General features: G+C 44.5%; 1 protein-coding gene across 4 annotated transcripts in view; it reads right to left on the bottom strand.

Moving 5' to 3' along the window:
• LOC147612830 (putative calcium-binding protein CML21) overlaps positions 1–15,861 on the bottom strand; it is a 97,661-nt gene extending 81,800 nt beyond the window's left edge. For all 4 annotated transcript variants that reach the window (XM_086783469.1, XM_086783470.1, XM_086783471.1 and 1 more), the window contains exon 1: positions 15,725–15,861. The gene's annotated coding sequence lies outside the window, so the exon portion shown is untranslated. The remainder of the gene's footprint in view (positions 1–15,724) is intronic.
• Positions 15,862–21,251: the final 5,390 nt, after the last annotated feature.

Below are 21,251 nucleotides of genomic sequence, written 5' to 3'. Positions count from 1 at the left end.
CTCAATTTCAGGACAAATTGATAAAATTGGGCATGTTGCTTTGACTGCAATTTGGGGGTTTTTGAAATTGAGGTCAAAATCAGCAAATTGAACCTCTCTCATTTGCAGAAATTTGAGGGTTTTCAAAATTGAGGTCAAAATCAGCAAATTGAGCCTCTTTCACTTGCAGAAATTTGGGGCTTTTGTGGAAATTGGCCAATTAGATGCACATTGAAGCGATTGGAGTGCATAAAAATTGGGGATTTTCAGATTGGAGCATGTAATTGGGCATTACAGCTGCGATTTGTCGCGTATGTATACACATTGTGTGTAATTGGACAATTTGGTGCACGTTTACACTTGCTTTGGTTTGCAGGCATACATTTGCACAGGACATTTGGTTGCCTGGCAGTGCACATTGGTGCTTGGTTTACTTGCAGATATATTTTGTTGACATGGCACAGAATGCTACAGATGTATTTGGTGTGCTCACCTAGGAGGACAAGCTGGATGGATCTAACTACTCCCTCTGGAGTTTCATGATCCGTAATTTGCTGGTAGCCAAAGGGCTTTGGGGCATCGTGTGTGGTGAGATGACACACGCCCACTTACCATACAGCCAGCCACGCCTCAAAGGGGAGGTGCTCAAAGAGCTCCTGATGTAGATCCTGCTCCCACACGAGCAGAAGAGATGGGACTCTAGAGATGCACAGGCCATGTCGTTGATAGCCCTTTTAGTGAAAAGGACTATTATTCCGCACAAGAGCAGAAGAGATGGGACTCTAGAGATGCACAGGCCATGTCATTGATAGCCCTTTTAGTGAAAAGGACTATTATTCCGCACATTCGTTCTTGCAAGACATCGAAGCTTGCATGGGACACATTGGAAGCAATGTATCAGGTACGCAACGAGGCAAGAGTTGCCTACTTGAAGAGGCAATTGGATCTTCTTTCTATGGATGAGGATGACTCTATGGTAGATCATCTCACCAAAGTGTGAGATTTGCAGGAACAATTGCTCAACATTGATGAGGTTATCCCAGACAGACAGATGGTCACCAACACTCTTCATTCTTTACCGCCTTCCTACTTGGGCTTTCACACCTCTCTCAACCTCTCAATGAGAGGAGGTGGTGATCCCGTCACTTTTGAAGAGCTCGTGGGTTTACTCTTGCAGGAAGAGCAAACAAGAGCAAACATATCGAGCAACCGTGGTGGAGAAAAGGCATTTACAGCCAAGGATAAGGGTAAAGCAAAGAGCTTTAGGCATGGGGGACAACAGTCTAGCAAGGCTGGTCATGGACAGCACTCTACTAGTGGTGAAAAGTCTGACAAAGGGGATGCAAACAAGCCCAAAAAAAAAAGGGCAAATGTCACTACTGCCATAAGCCGGGACACTACATCAGTGAATGTAGGAAGCGGATTGCAAAAGAGAAAAGGAAAGAAGCAGGCAATGCAGTAGCAGACTCTTCTGATGACAAAGCACAGCAATCAGCTAATGTAATCCAGGAAGAGTACACTTTTTTGGTCACATGCACTAGTGACACACCAAGTGCTTCAGACACTAATATGTCTTGCATTGCATCTGACAGACAGAATGCATCATGGTATTTTGATAGTGGTGCTTCAAGCCACATCACTTCATGCAAAGATGTATTTTAGCACTTGGTTTATGCTTCAAAAGGCCGCACTGTATCATGTGCAGATCATACCACATATCCAGTAAAGGGAATTGGTAATGTCATACTTATTGCAGCCAATGGTGCCAATATATGTATGAAAAATGTATTGTATGTTCCAGGGATAAAGAAAAATCTGCTCTCCGTCTCAGCCATAAACGACCAAGGTTTAAAGGTTGAATTTGAAGATGGGAAGTGTTTGGTAAAGGACCCATCAAAGGGTTATGAAATAGTCACTTCTGGAACACGATACAAAGGCTTGTATAAGCTGGACAGCTATGACAAGCGCACTTATGATACAAATACAGTGGCTGCCCACACTCTGCTATGCATGATGCAAAGCTATGGCATGCTCGTTTTGGGCATGTAAATTTTCAGAGTTTGATGCTTTTGCAGAAGCATCATATGGTTGATAATATGCCGCCTCTTGAGTCTCCACCAAGACATGTATGTGAGGGGTGTATTTTGGGAAAGATGCAACGAAAACCATTCCCCAAAGATGGAGCTGTTAGAGCTGAAAGTAAACTACAGCTCATACATAGTGATGTATGTGGTCCAATGCGGACACCATCCATAGGGGGGCATCTTTACTTCGTCACATTCATTGATGACTACTCCAGATTTGCTTGGGCTAACCATTTGAAAGCGAAAGCAGATGTGTTTACATGCTTTCGACACTTTGTAGCAATGGCTGAAAATATGTGTGCATGTAAAGTCCAAACACTCCGCTCAGATAGAGGTGGAGAATACATGTCAAATGCATTCAAAGATTATATGCTTCAAAAGGGCATCAAACACCAATGTACTGTGCCTTATACACCGCAGCAGAATGGTGTAGCTAAAAGGAAAAATAGATCTCTCATGGAGATGGCAAGATGCATGGTGAAAGCACAAACGTTCTTATGAAGAAGCACATGAGAATGAGCATTGGTTGCAAGCTATGCAAGCTGAAATTTCTTCTATAATGAAGAACAATACATGGGATCTTGTGGAATTGCCTAAAGGCAAGCATGTAATTGGAACAAAGTGGGTGTACAAAGTCAAAAGAAAGTCTGATGGTACTATTGACAGGTACAAAGCAAGACTTGTGGCTAAAGGCCACTCCCAGAAAAAGGGAATAGATTATGAAGAGACTTTTGCTCCTACTTCCAGAATGACCACAATAAGATCAGTGATTGCATTGGCTGCACATAAAGGATGGAAAGTGCATCAATTGGATATCAAAACTGCATTCTTAAATGGGGATTTCCAGGAGGAAGTATATGTAAATCAGCCCATTGGTTTTGTAGTTCCTGGTGAGGAACATAAAGTATGCAGGTTGCACAAAGCATTGTATGGGTTAAAGCAAGCTCCAAGAGCTTGGTATGATAAGATACATGCTCATCTAACCAGCCAAGGTTATGAGAATAGTCAAGCTGAAAGCACATTGTATGTGAAGAAAACCGATGCCGATATTCTCATAGTCATCTTGTATGTAGATGACATGCTCATTTCAAGTACAAGCAAAGCACAAATTTCAGATTTTAAAGCTGAATTTGATATGTCAGATTTGGGGCCTTTACACTACAAATTCATGCACAGCCCAGGCACAAAGCATTGGCAAGCAGTCAAACGCATTTTTCGTTATCTTAAGGGTACCCTGGATCTTGGTTTGTTCTATCCCAGGGGGGGCAGCTTGCAGCTTTATGCATACAGTGATTCAGATTGGGCTGGTGATTATGATACCAGGCAATCCCAGTGGGAATTGTTTTTTTCTTGGCAGTTCATGCATATCTTGGTTGAGTAAAAAGCAACCCACTGTTGCTACATCTACTTGTGAGGCTGAGTACAGGGCAGTCTTTACAGCTACAGTAGATTGTGTATGGTTGAGGAGACTATTGGCTGATCTTCGTGAGTGTCAGCAGATACCCACTACCATTCTCACTGATAGCCAGAGTGCTATGGCCGTGGCACGAAATCCAGTATTTCATGCACGTACCAAGCACATAGAGATTCATTATCACTATGTCAGAGAGAGGCTACATGCAGGGGAGATCAGTTTATCTTATTGCCCTACACAGGATAATGTTGCAGATCTATTCACAAAGGCTTTACCTCGAGAAAAGTTTGAAGCTTTCCGCAAAGCTTTGGGCTTACTCTCATACAGAGAGTGATCTGCTACCTTGTACAGGTTCACACTTCCACTACAGGGGGGATTTGTAGGCATATGCTCACTTATGGTAGTGCTATGTGTGAACAGGGCTTAACCAAGGGCACTTTTTCCCGTGTGGTTTTTCCCCTTGGACATCAAGTGTGAAAGGACACATATAATATTTTGTACTTCTATATTATATGAATGTGACACACATGCAAGGGTTGACTTGCATTTTGTGGATACCACACTTTTGGCTCTCTCTCTCTCTCTCTCTCATTTCTGTGTGTGAGCTTCTCTACCCTGCACCTAACCCTAATGTGCAGGTTTGTGTGTGTGTGTGTGTGAGTCCATCACCCAACACTGTGGACACCCCCTTCATTGATGTATACCATTCTATACCCCCAGTATGGTACAGGATGGAGCTAGCTAGGTTGCATGTGATGATTGTATACTCCATGCATATAGCTTTGCATTTTCCTAGTAGTAGAGCTCCATCACCTCCCCCACTCATTGTACTTATTGCACACCCAGATTCAGCTTTTTTTAGTTCAGTACTTTTTCATTTTGTTGGGATGACAGAGGATACCCCACGCAGGTACACTGATTTGTCTCATAGGCCGAGTTCGGTCTTTTGGAAGACGTTAATAAAATCTTTCTTTCTTTCTTTCTTTCTTTCTCTACTCCTCACCATCACTCAGGTATTGCAGCACCCTCATCACCAGAGCCTGCACCACTCGGGACAACACCCCTCTCTGCTCTTCATCACCCCTCAGGTACCGCAGCACCCTTGTCACCAGAGCCTCTACCACTTCACCTTCCGCTGCCCACTACAGATATCTACCACCTCGGAGTGCCTTTGCATCCACCGACGTGGGCCTTCAACACCTACCACCTCTCGGAGTGCCTTTGCCTTACATTGACACGAGCCTTCGTGACCGACCGATCGTGCTTAGCTCCGACCTCGTCTTTGCTTCTACACCGGTCTACTACTCAGAGTCACCTCACATCAGAGGGCCTCTTGCACATGATTTCATTCACCATCATACATACATTCATTCGCCCATTTCATGTTGTGTTGATTTGCTCTGATCTCTCGTGCATCTGGTCCTTTCATCCTTTTGCCCTCACAAAGCCCACTCATCCACATAGAATCTATTAAGTCGAGAGAGACTGGGATCGGTGCTCCTCCTATCAGACCATGGAGCAGCACAGACTCCCAGGACTGTGCCTAAACTCTGGTACAAGGGTCTTGTCCCTTGAGTGCAGGATCAACTCCTCCTAAACAGAGTACTTTGAGCCTGAGACTGTAGGCGTGCCTCCTCTGAGTCCGTCCTCTACTGACTCGATCATGTTAGAGTCTCCACCCATGCACCAAAAGTCAACCCGCGGCGGGAGGGATTGACGGACTATACTCCAAAAGGTGGTTCTACCGGCTGTGACGTTCGGGCATAAACATTGAGGAAACTTAGTCCTCTCCAATCCTAATGATAACCCACTGAGCTCGCGCCCAGTGACTATGACACCTGAGCCAACCACTGTAGGCAAGAGCTGCTCACTGACAGAAATGCAAACTCTCTCCTGTGTCCCGCAGGAGCCAAAGGAGAGACCAAAAAGTGTGACTCGTGCCTGGTAAAATCTTCCCGCAATGACGGGTACGCCCCTCGGAGAGATGGTGCTCCTGGAGGAAAATGTTGATGGGTTCCCCAACTGCAACTGTATGGAGCTCTCCTCTAAGGACGCCTCGCCTCTAAAAGCACTGAACCCTAAATGTTCCATGAGACAATCCGCATATCAATATCTGTGGGAGGCGAAACTATCAGAACTGCCTTCCACTCAAAGAGTCTTGGGCGTGGGTTTCGACGAGGAGTAATCACGGTTAGTCCACGCCAGGTGGGCTCTGATCCTATCCTCCATGTGTTGCCACTTTGTCCGAGCTCAAGAGCAAGCATACTCTGAATTCCATCAATTAGATCATGAAGATGGTGAGAGCTCTACTGCCTGCCCTTGGATGGCGGCAACCACTGACTCTGAATCCCACTCTGTCCCCAGGGCTACGCTCACGGGAAAGGAGGAGATCATTGCGCCACTCTCTGGCGTGGATGGCCTGGAATGATGGAACACCACACAAATCCAAATGGGAGCCATCGTCTCCTTGAAAATATCAGTTCCTTCCACAAGGAAACATGGGAAGAAACCGTAATCCACTCGCAACCCAGGATCCTAGGAGAGGGGGGGGGGGGCACCTGGCGACTCTGGCAGGAGAGTCCTCACTGGGGAGGCGGCGATGGTCATCTCGACCGGCTCCAAGAATCAATGGATCAATCGACGGACGAAACCCGCCAACTGCCTTCGCTCCGGATCGATTGCTACCGGAGGGCGGTGGGAATGCTCAGGAGAGGCGGAGGGAGGGGGGGGTGCGGGCTCAGAAGAAGAGGACAGGGTAGGGGGGACCGCTGCAGGAAGAGTTGGAGGTAAAGATTGAGGATGGGGGGGGGGAGGCGGCGGGAGGGGGATGGGGATGGGGAAGCTAGGAAGAGGGAGATGGAAGCAATTGGGAGTGATCCACTAGAGAGGGAGGGGCTCGCTGGGGGCTTAGTGGGGCCAGTTGCATAGTCACATGGGATGCAAAATGGGGACGGGGAACGGGGACGGAAAAGATTGAGAATGGCCATTCCCTGTGACTATAGAGTGACATGGGACAGGAATGGGAACGGGAAGATGCTGCCATCCCCAACATTCCCGAGTCTAAAAATGTCCATTCCCTGTGACTATGGCCAGTTGGCCTCACTAGAATCTGAGAACCTAAGGAGGAGTCATGACGGGGCAACGGCCGCCAGACCGGAGGGGCCAGAGGTGGGACTCTCGCAGTGACCGGAGGGGGGGATCGCCAACGAGTGGATGCTATGATAAATGCTCAAAACGGTTCTCTGACAAAACCGAATTCTCATGTACTTTGCCAGCCTAGGGCACACGGTGACGCCGCTTAGCCCTGGAAATCGGCTTGCGGCCCTGGTGCGGGCCAACGATCTGCCACTCTCCGGTAGCAGAGCTGTCTGCAATTGGTCTTGGTGCTCGGCTGCCTAAGGGCCAGCATCTCTCTTGACCCCTTGATGATGATTTGAGCTGGGACCAGGGGGGAACCACCGAAGGCGACTCTCCTAGACTGGCGCTGGGGGCAAGCTCTGATGAGATGTCCCATCTGCTTGCAAATGAAGCATTGGCCTGGGAGGCCTGAGTACTCTACAGGATGGTGGAGAGAGGAGAGCTGGCGGGGGAGCGTCAGAGAGAAAAGGGGGGAAGGAGGGGGCAGCGTGAGAGGGGGGAGGCACAGGAGGGGACAGAGCGAGAGGAGGAAGGAGCACAAGCGGAAGGAGGGGGGGGGAGGGCAGGCAGACAGACGGGAGGAGTGGTGCAAATGCGGAAGGAGGGGGGGAGAGGTGCACAGGTAGAAGGAGGGAGCACAATCGGGGAGGGGGGGGGTGCGCAGGCAGAAGGAGGGAGCACAGTCGGGGAGGGGGGGTGCGCAGGCAGAAGGAGGGGGCGCAATTCAGGCAGAGGGTGAAAGGAGGCGGTAGCAAGAGGGAGGGGCGTGGGCACCAACTTAGTTCGCAGGAGGGGGTGCTCGCAGCTCAATAACGACTAAGTGAGGAGAACTTTAAGATCAAAAACAGTGGAAAAACACATCACCTTTTCGTTTGTTTGATGGCTGTCCAGAATCAGCCTTAGACTGATGATAACCACCTTTTGCTTTGCCTTTGCCTTTGCCATGCGCTGCAAAGGCCTGATCACTACCACGAACCACGGAATCCTTGCCTTCTTGCCTTGTCCCTGAACAGTGAACACAAACATGAATCCTTCTTGAAACCAACCATGGCACCCTTGGCTCCACCTTTTGGATGATCATCATCCCTTGGAGTTGCTCCATAAAAGCATCCAGGACCTTCAGCAGGAGCTGCTCAATATTGATGACGTCATTCGCGAGAAGGAACTCATATCCAAGACTTTGCAGTTATTACCAGAATCTTATTTGACTTTCCAGACTTCTCTTATGTTGTCTATGAGGGCTAATCCAAAGCCTTTAAAGTTTGAGGAGCGCAGGAAGAATAAGTGGACAAAGTGGAACAGATGCATAGGTCTCTACATCAAATTTGGAGTGGAATCAAAGATAGGGCAAGGTTTTTAGTGAAAAGGTTGCCAGGAAGGGAAGGATGACAAGTGTGGGAGTGCATGTGGAGACAAAGGGATGATGACAGCCATCCAAGGTCAAAGGTTGGAATCCCATCATCAAGTTTAGTAGGAGGGGATGTCATGTGCACACACATGGACATGGCTGATCCAAATTTAATCCTTGATTAGGCAACAGATAAACAATTGGATTTGGACAGTAGCAGCCTCTAATAGGCACCGGTAGGCAGCTTGATGGACCAATGAACCAGGATCAGGTCGGCCAGGCATTGTAAGAGGTTTACCTCAGGTTGGCAGTTTTTATGCGTTTTTGTGCCCACTGGACGTGGCTGATGGTAGTCGGCCAGATGGCGTGGCTGCCAAGGGCCTATAACAAGGCACAACATTGTTCATTGTTATTCATGTCACTCCCTCAAGGAGTTAGGTCATAGGGAGTCTTAGAAAGGTCATTTAGTACCTCTTTTGGGGGAAGGCCAAAGGCCACAGAAAATTGTACACCTTTGTATGGTGGCCGCTCGCCAGCCCCACTAGGGTTCCATGTAATGGGGCGGAGCGTGTTTCTTAGAATCAATTAATGGTAAACAACATTAAACAGTAATCATGGCACAACCACAAACAATTGAAATAAACTGAACTCCACACTAGGGACCAGAATGATGGGCCAACAACCCCCCCCTACCCGGCCACCCAAAAGGAGTCTTCTCTCAAGTACAAGATCATGGGTGCTTGGGAGTCCTCACCAGTTCTCCAAGCACCAAGTAATGAATACAAATCAAACAATAGTGCTTTTGTGGTTCCCAACCACAAAGCTCACAAATCCTGCTCTTGAGATCCTTCCGTCTTGCATAAGGATCCAAGGATATTCTCTCTGTGTTGCAAGCTCCCAGCGCGTAAAGTCCAGCCATTGCAAGCCTCTGTGGTGGCCGCCAAAATTCCACAGCTTGCTGTTTGCACTTGGACCAGTCTGATTTTGGGCTTCTCCTCAGGTAAGGCTTGCCAAGCCACAACCCCGCCCGAGCTCCTCCCCCTACCGCCCAGGTTTTTGTCCCCTAGGTTAGCCATCGCCCATTCCGACCACGCAAAAGTGGGCGGCACTAGCGGGGAGAGGACTACTGCCGCTCCTCCCAGCCGGTGACAGTACTGGGGAAAGGACCACCACCGCCCCTTTCAGCTGGTAAATCAACCCATCTCCGCCCACAGTTGCGGCAGCTGAGTTACACGGCGTTCCAAGTTCTCCAACCGTGTGCTTGCCACCGCCCAATAAGGGTTCTGTGCTGCTTCCAAACAGCCTCCCTACTTTGAAGGGTCCTCAGTGCAAGCTTCAGCACTAGAGAGGTTTCTGCATACTACATCAGCTCCCTACACCAATTTTTGGCTCCTGCAAATACTCGCCACCAGTACATTCTTTATACCCTACACTTTGTCCTTTTTTTATATACTTGCAGGTACTTGCTACAATGGGCCACTACGCAACTTCTAGGTGCATTCAGTGGACACTATCTGCAGTGTGTTTGGCACTAGTGTGGGACATGATTTTTTTGTGCAGGATGTATGGCCCAGAATGCATCGGATGCGTTTGGGGTTTTGTCCCAAGAGGACAAACTTAATGGCAGCAACTACTCTCTATGGAGTTTCATGGTTAGAAATGTGGAGTTTCATGGTTAGAAATCTGCTTGTGGCTAAAGGCCTTTGGGGTTATGTAAATGGTGAAGATGTACATCCAGTAGATGTAGCTCCTACCACTCCTCAAAGGGGTGAGCAAGGTGCCGAGGTAGCTACTCTTGGGGTTGCTACTGCTACTCAAGAGCAAAAGAGATGGGATGCCCATGATGCCGGGGCTATGGCGTTGATTCCCTTGTCTGTCAAGAGATCTATTATTTTGCATATCAGGTCTTGCAAGACCTCGAAGAGAGCTTGGGATGTCCTTGAGACTATGTATTACGCAAAGAATGAGGCCAGAGTTGCATATCTCAAGAAAGAGCTTGAGAACTTGGACATGGGTGAAGGTGATAGTATGGCCGATCATCTTAGGAAGCTTCCTTGGCAGCCCCAACTAGCTATCAACTCTTGTGAAACCCTCCCCTTGGGTTTGCTTGACACCAATCAGCTTCTGGGGGTCTTGACACATGTTGAGTTACTCTCCTTGGACCTGTGCACTTCTGGGACACCAACAGCACTTAGCATAGCTAAACCTGATGCTTTGATACCACAGTTACAAGTGAAAGCTCTGAAAGTCTTCTTTCAACCCTAAGTGCTGCATAAGAACTCTTGATACGAGAACAATCAACATAGACAGAGAGAGGAGAGAGAGAGATGGCTATGTATTTAGTATATTCATATGGTACAAAAGGTGTACAATATTTTGTGGCCTTTGGCCTTCCAAAAGAGGTACTAAATGACCTTTCTAAGACTCCCTATGACCTAACTCCTTGAGAGAGTGAGATGAATAACAATAAACAATGTTGTGCTTTTTTATAGACCCTTGGCAACCAAGCCATCTGGCCAACTACTGTCGGCCAGCTCCAGTGGATACAAAAACACATAAACTGCCAACCTAAGGTAAACCTCCTACAATGCCTGGTCGACCTGATCTTGGTCCATGAAGTTGCCTTCTGATGGTTGTTAGAGGTTGCTACTACCCAAATCTTATTGTTTATCTTTTGCTTAATTGGGGATTAGCTTTGGATCAGCCATGTTCATGTGTGTGCACATGACACTTTTGTCATGGATGGTGTCCAATTTTATCTATAGAGTGATTTTGATGTTCCATCCACTACTCTTATAAACTCAAATGCCAATACTCTTATAAACTCAGATGAACTTTGTAATATAGTAAAGCATTCTTATTATGAAGTGTTTCAATGTGTTCTAGATACCATGTCATCTCATACTAATTGTGAGTTTTTAATTCACTTAGTCTTGATGTATGGGAGACACAAGCTTTAGAGAACATTGGGGTAGGGTTTGCCGATGTTTTCCCAGCTGAGTTACCTTATGGTCCTTGACCCAATCAGTCAATTGATCATAAGATTGATTTAGTTCCAGAGTTTCAGCCAGTGAGCATTGCGCCTTACAGGATGAGCCAGTTTGAAGAGATGAGATTGCTCAACAATTGTCAAGATAGGACAGATTCGTAAGAGTAAATCTCCTTGGAGGGCAGTACTGCTAAAGCACAAGGACGGAAGTTGAAGAATGTGTGACAACTATAAAAAACTGAATAAAGTTATCACCACACACGGATAGCTAAGGAAGACGTCTTTAGAAACGGGACTCCGCATGCGATATGGATCCTCATATTACCTTTTGGGCTCACAAATACTCCTGCTACTTTCCAATAGATGATGAACGATCTTTTTAGAGATTATTTAGGGAAATTCATGGTCGAGATAGATGCTAGTGATTTCGCGATAGGCGCAACATTATTCCAGAATGGCTCGCTTGTGGCATTTGAAAGCAAGAAGCTTGATAATACGCAAGTCAGATGGCGCACTCACAAGAAAGAGCTGTATGTGGTTATACATGCTCTGAAAACTTGGCGACATTATCTTTATGGAACCAAGTTTATTGTGCTCACCGACCACAAGTCAATTAAGTATATTTGTGATAGACCTGAGTTGAGGGAAAGAAAGGCACGGTGGGTTGAGTTGATGCAAGATTTTGATATGGAAATAAAGTATTGGAAGAGTAGCTTGAACCAAGTGGTGGATGCCTTGAGTAGAATTCGGGAGATGAACTCTTTGAGCTTCACCAAGAGTAGGATTGACCTTTATGACTCTCTGAGAGGGTTATGTGAGACCGAAAGTAATTTTGGTCGATATTGGTGGCAGGCCGAGGTAGGGTGCTCGATAGATTTAGGCCGAGACTCAAGAGTCATGCCATCTGTGAGTGTGGCAACTGGTCAGTTCCTTCTTCGGAATGGATTGTTGTTCCAGAATGAGAAGTTTTGCCTACACAATACCGCTGAGATTAGAAAAGGATCCTGTATGAATGTCATGACACTCCTACAACGGGTCATCCGGGGATATAGTGAACCTATGATTTGGTAAAACGGACATTTTACTAGCCTAAGATGAAGGTGTATGTTTAAGACTAGGTGGTAAAGTGTCGTCAATGTCAAGTGAATCAAGCTGAACGACTTAGAGCTCGAGGTATGTTACATTCTCAAGAGATCCCAAGAGGTAAATGGGAGCGTATTTCCCTGGACTTCAATATCAATTTGCCACAAACCAATAGAGGACATGATGTTGTCTGGGTGATTGTAGACATTGACGAAGATGGCTCGATTTTTACCTACAAAAGTGACAGTGAACTTGTGAAGGCAACTGAATTGGCGCAACAGTTTGCTGGGCAGCTTTTTAGGTTGTATGGACCACCTCTTGATATAGTCAGTGATAGGGACTCGCAATTTTCTGGACACTTATGGCAGCTAGTTTTCTAGAGATTGGACACTACATTAAGCATGAGTTCCTATGATCATCCTCAGTCTGATGGGCAAACAGAGAGGGTGAATCACGTTTTGGAGGATATGCTTCATGCATACATCTCCAAGAGACGATGCCAATCGTTGTTGGGAGGTGAGCTAGCTTGCTCTCTTATTATTTGGTTTAGTACTTATCCTGTTTTCAGCTGTAATTAGGGCAAATTTTGGGATGGATTATACAAGGGAAATAGTGTGAAGGGCCTGGCTGGAAGAGAAGAGGGAGGGGGGGCTGGGATTTTGTGGGTGTACACTACGAAACACATGGGGTGTGGCGGGAGAGAAGGCAAAGCACACGGGGGATTGCACAGCAATGGGATGCATTTAATGGCAAAGGGGGCAGCACAAAACAGAAGAAGGGAGGTGATGGGAATGAAGGCAAAGCACGAGGGGGGCTAGCATATAGCTAGGGGTGTGCACAAGGGGCAAAGTGGCGGGGAAAGGAGGGGGGGATGTGGAGTGTTGAGAAAAATCAAAAGTCACCCTTCTTAGGGGGAGCCATTCAAATGTCCACGGTGTAAAGCCCAAAACCTTAGAAATAAAAGACTCCTAATAATGAGCCTAAAAGAGTGCACCTTAGAGTAAATCCAAGCAATGTAAAAGCCTGAAGCCAATAAGAAGTGAAGGAATCCATGCCTATGCAAGTGGACATGAGCCTTGAATGCTAGCTACCAACGTTGACTTGGAGCACATGGAAAGGGCATCTATATCCGCAAATCAAGGGGAGCACCTTTAGCACCTTTAGCACCTAATCAAGTGGACATGAGCCTTGAATGCTAGCTACCAACGTTGACTTGGAGCACATGGAAAGGGCATCTATATCCGCAAATCAAGGTGAGTGATTAGGAGCACCTTTAGCACCTAATCACTCACCTAATCATGCTTAGCATTGATCTAATCCTTGTATCCACAAGCCTATTCAAGAAGCATAAATCTCATGCAAAATAGTGTGTGCCATTATCATCAGCTTGCTCTCATTATGGTAAAGTGATTAAGTTCTTAATCATCTCATTAGTCATCATCTTTATGTTAATCCATGGCTCTAATCTACGATTCTCTATGATTAATCCTGCATGGGGTGTGGAGGGGGCGTGGGCTAGAGGAAGCTCCAGTTCATTCTTTTGATCTTGCTTGATTTGATGCAGAGAATATTCATTTGAACCTAATAAATAAACTGAAAACGCCTATGAAAAGGCACAAGCCATGCATCGGGAGTCAAGACTCAATCCACTAAAGCACCAAGCTAGTATGTAATGATAAGTTTCATAAAGAACAAAACACAGCTAAACAATTGATCTTGAGTCTCTTCTCACACTAGCTTGGAGGAATCTCTCTATCGTGTCTAATGTTAATGCAGCAGTAACACAACAGCAGCTTTAACATGCAGTCCTACATCTCACACACCCTTTATCATGAACACCTACATGATTTTGCACCTGCTCAGAAGCGTCCTCCTACAGAAGGAAAGAGCACCACCTCATTGTTTGCCGACTGTGTCACATACATCATTAATTTTACAGTCCATGGACATTTTGGAGCTACAGGCTAGAATAGAAAGATATCTAAGAGAGCAAATTGTAAGCCCTGGTCTCAAGGAGGAAACAGGCCACGAGAATGTGAATTAGGAATCCACAAGAGTAGCTTTAGGATGCACAGCCAAGGATTGGGATGTATCACCCTGAGATAAATAGTTGGCCTATGATAGTGTGGGGCCAGGAGTATGTGAAGCAAAGGAAACAAATGAAGAGAAGCCAAGCCCCAAAGCTCCAAGAGCCAACCACCAGGCCTGTCAACCAAAGAAAAAAAGGGACCTTGCAGGGCAGAAGCTGCTCCAGAGGCATCACACTTGTCATGCCCTCTGCCAACCACTACTGTTGGAAGTGAGGGATATAAGTCTGTGAGGGGTTGCAACCCTTTTCCTCTACTTCTACTTCTACTCTTCTTCTTCTTATTATTCTCCTTGCCACAGGCATGCTCTCCCATTTCCAAAGTTGCCATAATGGATTCATAGCCACTACAAGGTGGAAGATTTGATGAAGAAAAGACTGTATCCGCACGACATTGCAAGAAATGTGGAGTGCTTCCAGCCTGATGTCTAGGTGGGAAGACACACCAGGCTGTTCCAAATCAGAGATTGCCATAGTCGCTCTTCCTCCCTACTGATAGGGCTCTTGGAAAGGGCTGATTGGAGTTTGGCCCAAGATCCAGGAAGACTAACTGCAAAAGGGGATGAGAGGAGTATGAAAGTTAATATTTTGAGTGCTATCTTAAATTTCTTTGATGTGCTATATGATGCCTCATATTTTTGTCCTTTCTTTCTTGATGTCACAACTTTGTGAAAGTGAAGAACATCTTAATCCTAGATCCAAGCTTCAATGTGCAATCTTCTATGTCGGCAGCCAATCAAGTTTTCCAAGTCTCAGTTTGCTTTGGTTAGATTTCAAGGTACACAATGCCTAAGCCCGATGATGCTGAGACAAAATGATGACGTCCCATGAATCTTCAGCTCAAGATTGTGGTCTCCATCTTCCATTGACCGTAGATAAGTCTGGATCTAATTAATGCAAAAGTGGACGAGGCCCAGCAAGAGGTAATGTACCACACCATGATTAGGAGAACCTCATCAGCCACCAGTCAAAGAGAGAGAGGCCAGCGGTACTCCAATACATGAGCTTCTTGCCAAAACGGGGGTTATCTCTTGCTCCTGTGATCCATCCACTCTGATATGGCAGGACCGGAGTCCCCCCAGAATCCTCCTCTCCCCGTGCTAGAAGAACTGGAAGCCATAGGATCTTCCCCAATTGATCCTGGCACAAATAAATTGAAGCTGCAAACTGTCGCAGACAAAGGTTTTGCAATCACCTCTGGGATGAGTAGCACATCAAAACTCCCAAATTGCAAATATTCTATGAGATGCTCCACTTTGCATTTGCAAGAAATCTTGAAGAGAATTTCCCTCCAAGCTAACTATGATGAGCTTGGGGTGGCAACTGGTTCGCAATGTGTGTGTGTGTGTGTGTGTGTGTGTGTGTGTGTGAGAGAGAGAGAGAGAGAGAGAGAGAGAGAGAGAGAGAGGGGCTGCTACACATCAGCCTGCGATATGGGTTGTGCGGTTGATCTGCGCCAGGCGTTGCAATCATGCCTAAATTCATGAGCAAAGTCATGTTGGCAAATTGCAATTTCTCGGTATCTCATCAAATAAATGAGCAGACGGCTAATGAACACAGAACGAACATTAATATGCGATAAAGAAGGGGTTGCGACTTGCACCTTTTTATGCTCAGTGAGCTGAAAATTTCCGGTTGAGCAATTGCTTACAGACAGGCAGGCGGAACCAAGATGAGTAGAAGCGTGCGCCTGAGCTGATCCAAAATCATACACGAATTTCCGGGCCAACCAGAGTTGTATATAATTTTATATCTTATTTCCATGATTTTTTTACTTTTTATTCCACTATCTATCTATTACATATTAACCAATAACCAATAACATGGACAACCAAGGCACAAACAGAGAGAAAAAAGAAATCTTGGATTTCTAAAAAATAAGAGGAAAAAATCTCCTTCATTGACCCTTTGTATTCAGATTGACCCTTTGCATTCCATCTTTCTTTCTTACTTTTCGCTTCTTAATGTCTTTTACATACCCAACAACTCTCGGATTGAGTACTAGTCTCTAATTAACTAGTAACATTCCTAATGCCTTTGTTTTTTTTTAACTCTAATTTACAAATTGATTCTTGGAGGCTATTGATTTTATTTTCTCTATATAACATACTAGTGACTAAGGTATACCTTATTCTTAAGAAGGGCAATTGATTTTCCATATACATTCATTAATGGGGTTAAAAATCTCACCAAATAATGATGGAACACATACACGCTATCACTAAGCTATGCAAGCCTATTCTTGAATAGCTATTGTGAGTATCACAAATTTAACTTTTGTTTTTGTTTTGTATTGATGCCTTTAATAGGGTGAGCTTTTTTTAATCAAGTGACAAAACTAAGCTATAGCCTCCAATCCACTTTTTCTTTCTTATTTGATGGAAAGATAACTTTTCATCGTAGCACGCATAATTGAAGCCTATAGAATTTTTATTTTTATTTTTGAGAAATTTACAATTCAATCAATAAGTTTAAGAGTAAGTGTGTAGAGTAAGTTAGGGGAGGGGAAGGGGGAGGGTAAAAGGACCTCTTTAAGTGTCATAATTATATGTTACAAATGAAACAATGGTTGTCTTCCATTAAATGGATAGGTAGACAAAGTAGAAGCTTAAAAAGACCATAGTAAGACTAGGTTTCAAATTTTTTTTGAAGATATTATACACTATTTCAAAGCAAATGTATACTCAACTTTAGAAATAAATATTAAATTAGCAACGGTTTTCTCTATAGATATAACATGCACTACAATAAAATAAAGTTTCATTGCATGAAAAACATAGCTTTGAAACTCTTTCTTTTTTAATAGCTTACACTTCGCATGAAAGTCATAGCTCTCTCTCTCTCTCTCTCTCTCCCTCCCTCTCTCTCTCTCTCTCCATCGTGGGGTAGAAATGGCTAGTGGGATTGCCCTTGGGAGATGACATGGACCCACCTGGGTTCAAGTCTCTCCATCGATTAGTCTCTCTAGATCAATAAAGTCGATGTTAAGCGTCTCTCTCTCTCTCTCTCTCTCTCTCTCTCTCTCTCTCTCTCTCTCTCTCTCTCTCTCTCTCTCTCTCAAAAGCTTCAATGCTTGAAAGCATCGTGGGAAAAAACCTCCTCAAACACTCCATCAAATAGCCAAAATGCAACAAATTAACTCTGAGAGAAAAAGCCATGCTATGTGTGAAACCTTCACTAGTTGTTTCCAAATCCATCGAAGTTTTCTATAGGTTTTTCTTCTCCTTGCAAACTAGTTGTATTGAAATAGTGCTTTATCCAAAAGCTATGGAATTTGTTAGAAAAAATCCATTAGGAGCCATTAAGTGATAAAAACGAGCCATTGGAATCCATTGAACATATGGCCCCAAACTCAAATTGCTTATTTCAATTAATTAAAGGGGAAGATAACATAAATTTTTTTGTGATAAATATATAGTATATTGAAGCATGAATTTAAGCAAACAAAGTAGCCAAACTTAGTACATCAAAGGGAGTAGCACCTATAGCACTCATAATGGAGTACACACATAGCTTCTCAAGAGGGAGAAGTCCACCATGAAAGCTTAGAGCTCCAAAGAGTAAGAGTACTCATGAAAGTATAATGATCAAAAAAGGGTATAATGTCCATGAGCCCTATGCCTCATATAGAGTCCCCTAAAAGTACATATGTAAATGTCCCTAAACCTAAGTGCCTAGACCCCATTCCCCATGTGCATATGCACCCAAACCTAGTCCAAGTGCCTAGACCGCATTCCCCATGTGCATATGCACCCAAACCTAGCCCAAAGTGCCTAGATCCCATTCCCCATGTGCATGTGCACCCAAACCTACTTCATTTACAAACCATCTCCTCCTACAACGATTTTGTCCTTAAAATCGAAGGGTGGTCATGCCCAAAGAAAAGACATATATAAGTGGCTATGTACAAAAGCCAAAAATCACATCCATGACTAAATGTAGCAAAAAACTTGTGCATGAATCATATGACCCCCTGGGTCAAATGGAAAGGATAGAGGGCTCCCGTCGATGATGAGGCTATCAATGCAACCTCTTGGATCAAAAGGAAATCTGAGGCATGCAAAATCCAAGGAAATGGTCGCATGATAATCTGGTGCAAGTGGACAAGATAAGGAACCATTGTCGATGATGAATTTAGTCGAGTATCCTCCGGGATCAAAAGAAAATATATGGTATACATCCCAAACCGTCGAAGCTGGAATGGTAGTATCTACTGGATCAAAAGGAAAGCTCGACTCCAAAGAGATAATAGCTCCAAGGTCGAAAGGAAAACTCATAACCCTATCCTCACGACCACACTGTGAATTTGGCATGAAAGGTATCCGCCGAAGAAGCTCGAAACTCCTAGCCTGAATGTCAAGTGGTCCAAGCACAAAAGAATCATCATGTAGGCCAAGAATAGAATATGTAATAGATGCACCTGAATGTCGTGCCACATATCCAAAAACTATGCTTCTCAAATGGCAAATAATGCATCCAAAGAAAAATGTCCCGACTCCAAAGAACACAGGATCATGTCGACATCCATAGAAGCCAAATGAACATAGCTCAAGGTCGGCCTCATGTAGAGTCAAATGTGAAATCATGCCACCGTCACATGTAGCACCACTCAAAAAGTCAAAGGCATGATCCATCATATCTATGTATGTATGAATATGATCCGACTCATGCACAATATCTCCATGTGTAAGACACTCTATATGTGTGTCTCTCTCTAAAATAGAAGCTAGATCATCATGAGTGGTATCAATCAACTCACTATCAATGGAATCTCCAAGGCCACTAAGGTTATCCTCAAAGGTATAGACAAACTCCATCACTGGTGTCCTAATATGACCTAAATCCCATGATAAATCAATCTCCAATAGCATTGGATCTAAGGAAATACCTAGATCAACTGTAAAGCTCTCAAAGTCAACGTCATAGGATATGCTAAAAATATGATCAATATGCATACTCCTACGATGTCTCACCTCTACGAACTCATCACTACTCTCATGCACTATCCCTGACTGCTCAATCACAACTCAATCCACTCGAATGCTGCTAGGAATGCTATGAGAACTAGGAGTAGTGGTCGTATCTGAAATCTCTCCACATGTAACAAATCTAGAGGAGTAGCCTAACACATCTAATACTAGAATCTTTGGTCTATATTCCTCATGGTCTATGATGTGCTCAACGACATGTGAAGTGTCAATCCCATGTGTATCTAAGGATGTATGACTAGCTGAATGATCATGACTAGTCAAATGCCCATTAAGATCGTGGAATGCATCACTATGGTCATCTAATGTATCCCTATGATCACTAGGAATAGGGATAGGTAGCTCTATGATGCTCGTAATGCTCGATGTGCTCGCTGCCATCCCTGCCCTCAAGATCATGTCCATATTCTAACTCACACACATCACTCTCACTATTACTATCACATACATCATCATCTCATGTGTATATGTGTCAGTGGCATGATGTGCACGTGTATCACTATCATCATGTGTATGTGTACGATACATCAATATCATCATGTGTGTGTGTGCACACAGCCACTACATTGCCTGTACAAACTACTGAGTGTGGAGTATATAGAAGGTCAATTTGGTCCTTATTTGATAGGGGTGGAGGTCAAGATTTGGTGGCCGTAGGAGGATAAAACACCTCAGTAAATTAGGTGTATAGACCTTGTGAGTCGCTGTCAGACTCTGTAAGCATGAATACAAACTGCAGTGGTAACAAAGTCCTCAAAAGCATCACTGATAGCAGAAGACTATTCCATAAGTAGAATCAGATCCCAAGAATCATCAAACAAATAAATGATCCATGTGAAATTATCACACCTCAAGGGCAAAACACCCTCCTTGTCCTGCAAACACTGCAAAGAACACAGGCTCGGACAAAATAAACTCTGCTTAGGATCTCCGAAAAGATCACTACTCTCCTCCAAAATCTGTAAACTCCTGACAGAAGAAAGTCTCCATAGATACAAAACAGCTCTCGAAACTCATTCTCAAGTGAAGTAGCTGGAGAAGGGAATCTGAAAACGCAGAGGTAAAAGGGACTGTAGAACGGGCTGAATCTCGAAAAACAGTAGAGATATAGTACCATCAAGTTCTTAGATCAGCAAACAACATCAAAAACCTGTAGAAGAAAAAAACATAGCAAACATGTTGCTGCTGGCCCGTACAAAATAGTCGGCCAACACTACAGGTATGAGTACTAAGAACTGCTGCAAAGTGCTATAGATGGCCACGTATAGAAAAATGCAGCAAACTATGTGCTGCTACCCTGAGAAAATAGTGTAGAAAACAGGTGTTCTTAGAGGTCAAACTGATGAAGAAAGACCACGGGCTGCTGAGAAGAAATGCCCGGAAGAGGTAGGCGACTAGCAACAACAACTAAGAAAAAAAAACGCAAATATGTCCACCTTGCTGAAAACGCAAAAATGCAGGAGGGAGAGGAGGGAGCATCTAACACTAAAGATTAACGGTGCTCTGGTACCATGATAGAGTGTGCAACAGAAGAAGGGAAAGTGGAAGCATAGAGGAGAGAGAGAGAGAGAGAGAGAGAGAGAGGAAACACATGTGAGAACCTGCTCTCAATATCATCATCCAAAGGAATACATGTCTTGAGCAACACGGAAGAAAACCTCATATGTGAGGGACTGCAGCAAACAATGCTAAGCAAGCAGTAAAGAATGAGGGAGGCAAGCCAGCTATATATATGCCCATATGAAGGAAGCCAACTAGGGAAAGAATCCTCCACGACTAGGAAAAATACCCAAGACTCCATTAAGTGGGGAATAATATGGGAAAACATATGTGAGGGGTGACCAGCCCCTCTAGCTAACCTGGTCAACCCTAGAGGCTGAAATAGGACACCAAACAAGAAGCTAGCAAAAGAAGGGGATGATGTCTAACATATACTAGTATGGTTATGTGCATAGCAGATGGATTAGTCTAATATGCATGCATAATGGATGATACTCTCTCCATGTTACAACTCAAGTAACTTATCAACATTCTTTTTCAAGTGTTAAAATCTCATTTTAAATTTTATTATATTGTGATAGATTAGTTTAATACGCATGCATAATGGATGATAATCTCTCCATGCATACATGTGGAGGAGTC

This window comes from Cibotium barometz, chromosome 45 (assembly GCF_041138505.1).
Source record: "Cibotium barometz isolate CiBa-2024 chromosome 45, ASM4113850v1, whole genome shotgun sequence".
Classification (NCBI taxonomy): domain Eukaryota; kingdom Viridiplantae; phylum Streptophyta; class Polypodiopsida; order Cyatheales; family Cibotiaceae; genus Cibotium; species Cibotium barometz.
This window is presented reverse-complemented; position numbering and strand designations above follow the sequence as displayed.